The sequence below is a fragment of the Alligator sinensis genome, unplaced genomic scaffold (genome assembly GCF_000455745.1).
Source record: "Alligator sinensis unplaced genomic scaffold, ASM45574v1 scaffold803_1, whole genome shotgun sequence".
NCBI classification, from domain to species: Eukaryota; Metazoa; Chordata; order Crocodylia; family Alligatoridae; genus Alligator; species Alligator sinensis.
In genome coordinates, this window is record NW_005842886.1 from 526,726 (window position 1) to 537,752 (window position 11,027).

Below are 11,027 nucleotides of genomic sequence, written 5' to 3' on the forward strand. Positions count from 1 at the left end.
CCAAAACACTGGCTTGCATCCATAGATGCTTCTCAAGCAAATCCTAGGACATCGTTCTCCCCTTGTATTCAGCCTTGGTGAGGCCACAGCTGGAGTACTGCATCCAGTTTTGGGCCCCACAATTCAAAAAGGATGTGGAGAAGCTTGAGAGAGTCCAGAGAAGAGCCACGCACATGATCAGAGGTCAGGAAAACAGACAGGCTGAGAGCTATGGGGCTCTTTAGCCTAGAAAAGCGCAGGCTCAGGGGTGATCTGATGGTCACCTATAAGTTTATCAGGGGTGACCACCAGTATCTGGGGGAATGGTTGTTCACCAGAGCGCCCCAAGGGATGACAAGGTTGAACAGTTATAAACTACTGCAAGACCATTTCAGGCTGGACGTAAGGAAGAATTTCTTTACTGTCAGAGCCCCCAAGGTCTGGAATAGCCTGCCATCGGAGGTGGTTCAAGCACCTACATTGAACACCTTCAAGAAAAAATTGGATGCTTATCCTACTGGGATCCTATGACCCCAGCTGATTTCCTGCCTTCAGGCGGGGGGCTGGACTCGATGATCTTCCAAGGTCCCTTCCAGTCCTAATGTCTATGAAAACTATGATATCTATGAAATCAAACAAACCTGAACTCCTTCTATGACAAAGTAACTACTTGGGTGGATGAAGGGAATGGTGTGTATATAGTTTATCTGGACTTCAGCAAGGCTTTTGACAAGGTCCTGCATGACTTTCTCATAAACAAATTGGAGAAATGTGGGCTAGATAAAATAACTACAAGATGGATAGATAACTAACTCAATAGCGACAAGCAATGGGTAATTATTAATGAGTCCATGTCAGAATGGCAGGGGGTGTTGAATGGAGTCCCACAGGGTTCTGTCCTGGGCCTGGTGCTGTTCAACGTATTCATTAACAATTTGGATGCTAGCATAGAAAGTTTCTTGAGCAAGTTGGTACAAGACATGAAACTGGGAAGGATTGTGAACATGTTGGGGGATGTGAAAATTCAGAAAGATCTTGACAGATTGGAAAGTTGAGCTAGAGCTAACAGGATAAAGTTCAATGTGGACAAATGCAAGGTGCTTTACACCTTGGGAGGAATAATCAAAAACACAAGTACAAAATGGGGGACACCTGGCTGTATGGCAGCTCTGTGGAAAAGGTCTTGGTCCTGGCTGCCAAAGCTTGGATAGTGTCTCTTGCACAAAAATGGAAGACAGTGGCTAGGGCAAGACTGGGTTGTGGTGATAAGACTGCCACAAGAAAAAACAAGTCTCTGAGATGGCTGCAAACCATTAGGGTGTAGAGACAGTAGAGCCAGAGGCACCCAATACCAGACCCATGCCATACAATAATAAGATGGGATTCAATACTGACAAGTGCAAGGTATTGCACCTAGAGAGGAAGAACCAGCAGTATACCTACATGGTGGGGAACTCCCTACTTGTCAGTGCAGAGGCAGAAAAGGATCTTGGAGTCATTATTGATTCCAACATGAACATGGGCCGCCAATGTGAGGACGCGGTCAGCAAGGCTAACTGCACCTTGTCATGCATCCACAGATGCATTACAAGCAGGTCCAAGGAGGTGATCCTCCCCCTCTATGTGACACTGGTCAGACCACAGTTGAAGTACTGTGTCCAGTACTGGGCGCCGCACTTCAGGAGGGATGTGAACAGCATTGAAAGGGTCCAGAGGAGGGCCACCCGCATGGTCAGGGGGCAGCAGGGTAGGCCATACGAGGAGAGGCTACGGGACCTGAACCCGTTCAGCCTCCACAAGAGAAGGCTGAGAGCGGATCTGGTGGCCGTCTATAAACTGGCCAGGGGTGACCAGCAGGGAATGGGAGAGTCTGTGTTCCCCCGTGCACTACCAGGAGTAACTAGGAATTACAGCCACAAGTTGACTGAGAGTAGGTTCAGGCTAGACATCAGGAAGCACTACTTCACAGTCAGGGTGGCTAGGATCTGGAACCAACTTCCAAGAGAAGTGGTGCTGGCTCCTACCCTGGGGGTCTTCAAAAGGAGGCTAGATAGACACCTTGCCAGGGTCATTTGACCCCAGCAATCTTTCCTGCCATGGCAGGGGGTCTGACTAGATGATCTGCTCAGGTCCCTTCCAACCCTACCAACTATGAAACTATGAAACTATGAAGGGTGATGGTTCCTCTAAAAGGAAAATTGTTAGCAGAGACTTGACATACTCATCACGTGTATATCTAAGAAAATAAGAGAGAAAGGCTGAGCCAGTGTAACAAGGAAACTACATATACATTTCAACTGAACTAGCAACTAAAGAAGACAGAAGACTAAATATTAATTTCAAGCAAAACCTGTAAAAGATACAGGAAAGATGTCCTGTATGTGACAAATGCACCTTACTAAAAACACATCCTCACATTTCGCAAAACAGGCATCCAATGTCTAAGGCAGGGGTTCTCACACTGTGGGCTGTGACTCCCCCACTCCCCTCCCGGGAGGTCGCAAGCAACTTAAAAGGGGGTTGCAAACTTCTCTTCCCTCCCCAATGTGCAAATGCTCTGCCTGCTTTCCTTTCCCAGTGGCAATGCATGTGTCTTTGGATGCGTCTCTTTTGTTTCCACATTGGAAGTGTCTCTTGTTTTCTAATCTCGGCGTGTACAGGTTAGTGAAGCTCACTAGTTATCTGTCAACAGTTCAATTGACTGCATGTGATTGAGTTTTCCCTTCGCAACATCCTACTTGTGTGAATCAGGGTTTTTTTCAGCACTTGCCACTATAAAGAGCAAATACCAATCAACAATAAATATGGAGCACAAAATGAGACTGGCAGTTTCGAAAATAAAGCCCAGGTTTGAAAAATTAAGCAGTACCAAGCAAGCTCATCCTTCTCATTGAAAACTATTGACAGTTTTACATTTGACACTGTTTTTTTTCCCAGTGAAATCATTTTAAATTTGATAAACTTTCTAAAGTGTTTTTTGACAAATATATTTCATTTAATATACAAAGGTAAATGTGATTTATTTATCTCCTAACTAATCCTAATGAAATCAATAGCTTTAATCATGGTGGGGGGGGGAGGTGTCACGTAAATTTATATACAGTAAAAGCTGAGTTATCCGACACCTTACAAGCTGGCATGCTCTGTTCACCACCATGCCAGCTTGTAAGGGCTTGTAAGGGAAAAGTGAAACCGGAAGTGCCCACTGTGGCACTTCCAGTTTCGCACAGCCCCCATGGCCCAGGGGAAAGCAACCTGTGCTGCCAAGCCCCCACAGCCTGGGGCATAGCAGCCTGTGCGGGTCCCCCCTCCCTGAACCTCGGGGCCCACGAGGCCCATGGGAAGGGCAGCAATGTGGCAGGAGGGGCGGCAACACCCCAGACGTGGTGGGATAGGTGGCGGCCCCAGCAGGCAAAGATGTCTCTTCCGGCCACTCAGTTATCCGGCATATTTTGTTATCTGGCACCCTGCATTCCCCATGGGTGCTGGATAACAAAGCTTTTACTGTATTATTTTATGGGGTTGCTGTATCACAAAATTTGAGAACCCCTATTCTAAGGTGTTACAAATGTCTGAATCATTCAATGTCCGTTTGGAATTGTGTACATAGACCACCGTATAAGCTATTGCAAATTTGCCCAATTGATAAACAAATACCCAAAGACAGGTCCAGTAACAAATGCCTCTAAGCATCTTGTTTGACCACTCAAGGCCCATCACACTTAATTGCAGTGGCTGCAAGAAACACAAGTCTTCATACCTAGACAAATCCAAAAACAGGAGCCAAGCAATTTAACAATTGTAATATGATGGTCACCCTTTCCCTTCCTGTTTTGTTCAGATTTTAATTGGCCAATCATCAAGGAAAAATGCTTTGAAGCAATACAATTAAACAGTATAATAGCAAGACAGAACTGCCAGCAAGGTGTGCAGTCCAGAAAAGATCAAGAAGCCATCCTGCACCGAGCCCAAGAGTGAAGGCTGCAAGACTGGACCAGCTTCTCTGCCTGAATTGGTGACAAAACACTGCTGCAGATAAATATGTACTACAACTTTCTGTAATAGCTAATTTTATATTGGGACAGAGTCTTTTTCTGTCATTTAGTTTTGTGGCTTATTGGTAGTTAGTAAAGCAAGCATTCTTGCTATTAGTCAACCTAGTGTTGTGTCAGTTTTTAAAGGAGTAGGCTTAAAAATCTGCATTTAAGTGCAACATTTGAGAGTCTTGGTAAACCACAGATTCAATATGAGTCTGTATTGTGATACATTTACACTAATGGTGAATGCAGTTTGGGGTGCCAGATATGGATTAGGCCTCATCTGGAGTACTGTATGCAGTTCTGGGCTTCACATTTTTAAAAGGACATGAAGAAGTTAGAGAGAGGGTCCAGAGGTGGACAACAAAGATGATCAAGGGCTTGGAAAGCAAGTCATATGAGGAGAGGCTAAAGGAGCTAGGCACGTTCAGCTTGCAGAAAAGGCACTTAAGAGGGGACACAATAGCAGTCTTCAAATATTTGAAGGGCTGCCATAAAGAAAAGGCAAAGCACCTTTTCCCTGTTGCTGCAGAGAGGAGGGTGCAAACCAATGGCTTGACCCACCTCTGGCAAAGGCTCAGTAACTATTGTACTAGCTGCCTTTTATCATGGTTCCTGAACTTCCCTGGGGGTAAGAAGAGCTTCATCAGTGCAGGCCTCCTTTCCTTCAGCAAGGAACAGTAGGTCCAGGAGCCCTACATTTACAACCACAAGCATTTAGAAACCAAGAGTCAGAGCCCCCTCACCCCACATCCTGAGACTGGCAGGAGTCATACAGCTGTGCTGTCCCCCAGAAATGGCTGATCACTGTTCCAACTGCTCCTTCAAAATGAGCCCAGGTGATGCTTTCCCCAGAGAGTAGGAATAGGCCATGAGGTGGGCTTTATGGAACAATGGGCTGACGACTTTTCACCTATTGACCTTGCCTCTGTCTTTATTGCAGCAGATTGGTATCTTGGTGCACATTGTCTGTTTGCTAAAGGTTATTAAGCCATATTCCATAATTAATAAAGAATATGAGTAAAATTAATGTCATTTCCTCCGTGACGTAAAATAGAAAAATATTTTTTTCCGGCAGCCTTGTTTCCTTTATTGAGTGATTTATTAGCAGGGTTTGAATTACACTTTAACTCTGGGGGTGGGGAGGGGGTCTGCAAAAAAAATTAAACTGGCTCATTGATTAACAAATCCACCTAAGTAAAGGAGCAATCCAATCGGAGACCCCACCCCCAGTTATGATTTTCAAATCTTACAGGGGGGGCTTTCATCTCTTATGGGGAGGGGGACTCACCACCCTCAAGCTCCCCTTTAATTTGCACCTTAGTTATTAGGTTTCCATTCTGAAGTGATGATTTAATTCTGTGTAGTTAAAATGGTTGCAAAATGCACCCAGAAGGATAAATCTTTCTTCTTTTGTTTCTTTGTGAGTTTTTCTTTCCACCCCTAAAAGCCAGCTCAGGTTTAACAAAGGGAGGGGCGTATTGTGTGAATTCTCCCATTTGAGGCACTCCATTCTATTATCCTGGGGAAAGGGTTCTTTAAGAAGTACCTCTTCCAAGGGTACATTACATGTGATCCATGTGGCCATTGAGGCAATGGAAGAGAGGTTTGTTTCCTAGGTAGAAACCTTTCCTTCTCTAGGACCTGCTTCTCCTCTCAATTTAAACATTACAGTGTAATTCTATTGTCCTCAGTGAAGCTAATGCTGACTTACACAAATATAAGTGAGAAGCGAATCAGATATTTAGTCTTTAAATCAGAGAGAAAAATCAGAAAAATAATAGATAAGAATCTTTTAGCTATGCACAGTGAGCTCCTCTGAAACCTGACCTTCAGCATGGAAAAGCTTCTTGTATAACCATAAAGAGCATGTTGTTTTATGTGAACTTTAAAAGCTGTAGAAAATCAATATGAAGGCAGGAATATTGAGACAGTAGGAGTTCAGGCAGGTAACAGCACATACATGATGGGCACTGGAATTGATTTGACTAAATCACTTCTTGAGACTAAATCTGATTTACCATTACAGATGAAAATCCCTGGAGGCCAGTAGATCTATTTAGGTATTTAAAATTGACACATGCATGATTGATTGCAGAATCAAGCCTTGATGGGCTTATTTCTAAAGCCTTGACTTTGCTAGTTAAGTTGTATTTTCTCTTTCATAAAGCTCTATCCCTAGAGAGAAAATTGTAAATTTCTCCATGTAGATTTTCTAGATTTTGTAAGTGAAGTCTTGGCGTCCTGTGAAAGGTATTTTATGTTTATATGTAAATACTCAGCAGCTCACTCTTGTTTATATTTTAAGATGCCACCACTGCCAGTGGTGCAGGTGTTGTACAGCATGGGAATGCAGTGGGTGCAGCACTAGATCAAAGCATGATTATGTTTCATAATTGCAAAGCACTGAAACAAGCAGAGACTTATCATTTTCTTCCAAAGGAAGATGTTGGTGAAGAGAAAAGTCAGTGAAGGCCCCGATTCAGCAAAACATTTAAGGACATGCATAATCTGAGTAATCCTCATGTTCTGTTTCATCTCTTTTCCTTTCCCCTCCTTGACCAGTTCCTCTCTCCAATATCCATTATCCTTTTCTTTCAATATCCCCTGCCTATCCCAACCTCATCTTCAAAATCCACCTGGATTCCCCCTTCCCCCATAACAAGCACAGTATTGGCCCAAAGGAAGTTTCAAAGGGGATTACCCTCCTATTTTTTTCCTTTTAAGAATCAGTGAATGGTGTTGTCTTAAATTTATAGTCTCTATCTGCTGCACAAACAACAAGAAAGCTCCTGTAGGGATTAATCCCTAATTAACCACACTGTGAGTTAGGATCAATTTTAAAAGGTTTAAATAACTTCTGGGGAGCAAGATTCAACTTAATTCATGCTTGCTTTTATATATATTTCACATGCCACAAATTAGCAGTTGGCAAACAGAATAAAAGAAATTGGCCACCTACAAAATATATGTACATGAGGTATTTGTCAAAGAACATGTAAAATCAGCTTCCTGGAAAGACGTGAACCAATGTGAGGCTGTATTCTATATATAGCTTTCTTTTTTAGCCTACTATGTAAACAGCCATCAGCAGCAACTCCGTGGTTAAGCTGAAGCTTGCATTTAAAACAAGACTACAATTGCTCTGTTTCACATGCTAATGTTTGAATTTAGTTTCCAGATTTGTCATAATAACTTTCAAAAGAGGCATTATCTATTTTTTTAGGTGACAGAAAACTTTGCTAACTTTTGCTTTCTCTTGTGAAATTTTATCTGGTTTGTCTCATATTTCTTTGGCTTTTTCTTGCTACAAAATAATAATCAGCCCCACAATCTCCAGCCTAAACATGTACATATGAATGCACAGAGAATATCTTGGACATAGGTCATATTAAATATTTTAAAAATTAAGAACACAGTGGTATAGCTCTTATTCATTATAATCTAATAGTAGTAGTATGCATCTGTCTGTTTCACTAGATAATAGAATTACACTGAATGAGATATCAGCTCACTGAATGTAATCCTCACTTGCATTGGCAATGTGTAGGGGGTGCACATGGGTGCACGTGCACCCCCTGATATCAGCCGTGCACCCCCTGGAAGCGCCAGCTCAGCGAACGGCCACTGGGCCCCACCGTTGGTGATCTGGTGCCCCCCAGACTCAGGAAGCACCAGTTGCCCATGCTCGCTTGAAAGATAAAGTGAAGCTGGAGTAACCTCTCCAGAATGTAAAAGCCTGGGCAGCGTATATGGAAACACTGAGCTACCCACACAGCAGTGTCCCCCTCTCAGCATTGCTGGTTTAATCCAAAGGAAAGGAAGCTGCCAGTATTTTTGGAACCAGCTTAGCTGCAGGAGGTGCCACAACAAAGGAGATTATTCATTTGTCCATCTATCAGGGCTTCACTCCTAGAGTGGCTACCAACCAGAGCTAAAGAGCCCAGTCTACCAGTTATGCCAAAGTTAGCCTACAGACCCACTCATATCCTCCAGTTACTTCTGTTTTCACTTGATGCTTCTTGACTCACCAGCTGCCTCTGCACATATGTCTAGTGACCTAAAGAGGTTGGTGGGGAAATATGGGGTATGAGTGAAATGGCCCCAAATGGGAGGTGGAGGGATGGGGATGGGGGCGGGGAAGGAACAGAGGGAGGGATGAAGTGTCCTTGCTTTGCAGAGGTGTAGGGGGAAGGGTGGTTGGGACATGGGATAAAAAGAGGAAGTTCTGTATGCTTCTGAGCCATGGCACCAATATGCAATTGTCATGTCCTAAGTAGACGCAGTGAGTATGACTCTGCCTCCACAGTCAGGGTCCCCCCAAACTCTCCTGCCACGACTTTGATGGTATATAAAGAGGGAGGAGGTTTAGTGGTGTTTTTCTTCCCCTTTTGTCACGGAGGCAGAGGTACTCATGGGTACGCCACGGTGTTCCACAGGGCTCCACCTCCCCTACACCCTGTCCACTCACCAGCCACTCGGGTATCCTGGTCTTCATCCCAATGATGTGCCAACCCCCTTGACAAAATGGGGTTCAGTATGGATGCCAAATATCCGGTCCAGTACCTGGATGAAGATGTTGCCCAGAGCTTTGACCCCTAGCCTTGGGGCTCTTGCCACCAGTGCCAGGCATCCTCCACGAGAGGAGTGCCTGCTTCGATCTCCTTATTGCTGGGAAGGTTGGGAACTGCCATCCCAGCCTGGTGCCAGCCACATCCCCTGCTCTTCTGCTATGGGGCAGTGTCAGCGGAGCCGGTGTTGCCGGTACACAGAGTCTCCCACGGCCCGGCTTGCTCCCAGCCAGCTTCTCCTCTGCCAGATTCCAGCGGGGTTTTTGAACTTCCCATGGCAGCGGGTCCAGGAGCCATAATCAGCTGGCCATTGCCCCGCCCAGGAAACAGACACTTGAAGAGCCAGCGAAACGCCAGCGCGTGTGTCTCCTGCTCTGCCCCCGCCTGCTCCAGAGGTGAGTTCCCCGGGGTGTGGGCGTCTCTTTTTTTCCTTTCAGGATGTCAGGGTTTGCCCCCTATGTTCCTGAGGCTTGTGGGGGTTCCTTGCCACCTCAGTGATGCATTCCCCTGGTGCTCCTGCCTCAGTTCCCCAATATACCAAGAGAGCAGGGATATAGAAAGCTATCTGTGTGCTAAAGCACTGGTGTCTGAATGCCTTTTTGTGATATTGTTATCCCTTTGTATAGAGAAGCTCAGAGACTTCGGGAACCTCTCAATGAATTATGCCTTCACTCAGAGATAAAGGGTTCTCCACACACCCGTCCTGGTTTCCTGCCTGTCCTCAAAACATAAACCTTCAGCCCTATAACATCCAACTTCTCACACTATCTTCCTTCTCCCCAACATTATAATTAATGCCCCTTCATACCTCCTATTACTCTGTTACCCCCAAACCCCACCATATCTTAAGAGCAGAAGTTTGATCAAAAATGTAGAGGCAGCAGAGGGGAGCAGAGTTTTCTGCATAAAGCATGGGGAAAAGGTGGGGTTGGGGAACTAAAGTAGGAGTTGTGGAGGGGAGAAGAGCTATTTCTCAGTAAAGTATGCAAAGTGGAGCTCCTGTTGTCTCCCATTACTGTGTCACCCTTTTCCCCACTGCCCTTCTCATGCACCATCACCATGCACCCAGATATTCCCCATCACAGAGACCTTTTTCCCCTTTAGGCTGCCTTACACCATGTCCCCCCACAAATAGACCCACTCCAGAGCATGATCCACTGGCCCACTGTGCCCTCTGTATTCAGCTGCTGCTAACTTTTCTAACTCTTGCTATATATCAACATTCAGATATATGTCAATATTCACAAGCTGAATGTAGTTGGTGATCTGGGAAGCATGGGAGGGAATGAAGCTACAGAGGAGACAGGTTGTAGAGAAGTCAGTTGGCCCAACTGTATGCATAGGTAACTGGTAGAAGGGGCGGGGGGGGGGGGGGGGGGCGGGCCCCCCCCCCCGACAGGGCTGTCCCCGCCACCAACCCCATCAGCACTGTCTGCAGGTGCTTGACGTGCCCCCCCTGACAGGGCTGTCCCCACCACCAATGCCGCTGTTGGCATCTGTTGGTGCTCACCAGCTCTGATACTGCCAGCGGTATCTGCAGGTGCTCACCAGCTCTGCCCCCACGGCCAACACTGCTGGTGGCATCTGTGGGTGCCCCCCCACCCCAGACTCAGGAGGCACCAGTCACCTGTGGTTGTATGCACCTTGACCTGAAGTGGGGGTGATCTGGGCTGGAAACAGAGGGTTGGCCAATGGAGGAAGAATGGGAATAAATAGAAAAAGCAGCAGAAGGCGGAGTGGGCTTGTTGGGGTGCGTAGCAAACATCTGGCAAAGTTTTGCAGGATGGGATACAATGGTCAGTACATAAGACTGCCGCTAGCTCTCTATGTGCATGGCCAAGCTGTTTGCATTCTTGGGGCTGTTTTTACATTTGGAGAGTGTCTGGATGGGCACCACCATAAGAACCCAGACTGACCAACAGAATTATTTCAGGCCACAAATCTCTGCACTCATTCTGACTAGCTGCAACATGGTCTTAACTCTGACAGGGTATAGTCCTTGCATGGTATGGCTTTCTGTGGATGACATGGGGAACTGAGGGCAGCCCCTGTGAATGGAGAGAATACGGGCGGGCAATTATTTCGGGTGGAGGGCTGCTTAATGAGGTTTGGTGAGCTGTCAAGGGCGGTGTGGGTAGCTTCGCCCCTTGACAGTTCCCCTCCCCTGGTCATTATCTTGGGACTGTAAGTCCCACCCGCTAACCCCTGATCTTTGCCGCTGGAAGTCCCTTCCCTTGCCCCCCTGGAAATAGTCCTTTGGGGGGGGGGGTTGCCCTGTTAGAACCAGAAACCCCCCCCAAATCATACACTAAAAGTCAAATAACTGCTATAACATATTTTAATTGTATTACAAAAAATAGTTTTGTCATGATTTGCATTTGCGTAGTGTATATAGAGGGGATTGCATAATAACTCAAAAATAAACCCGTAGTCTTGTATA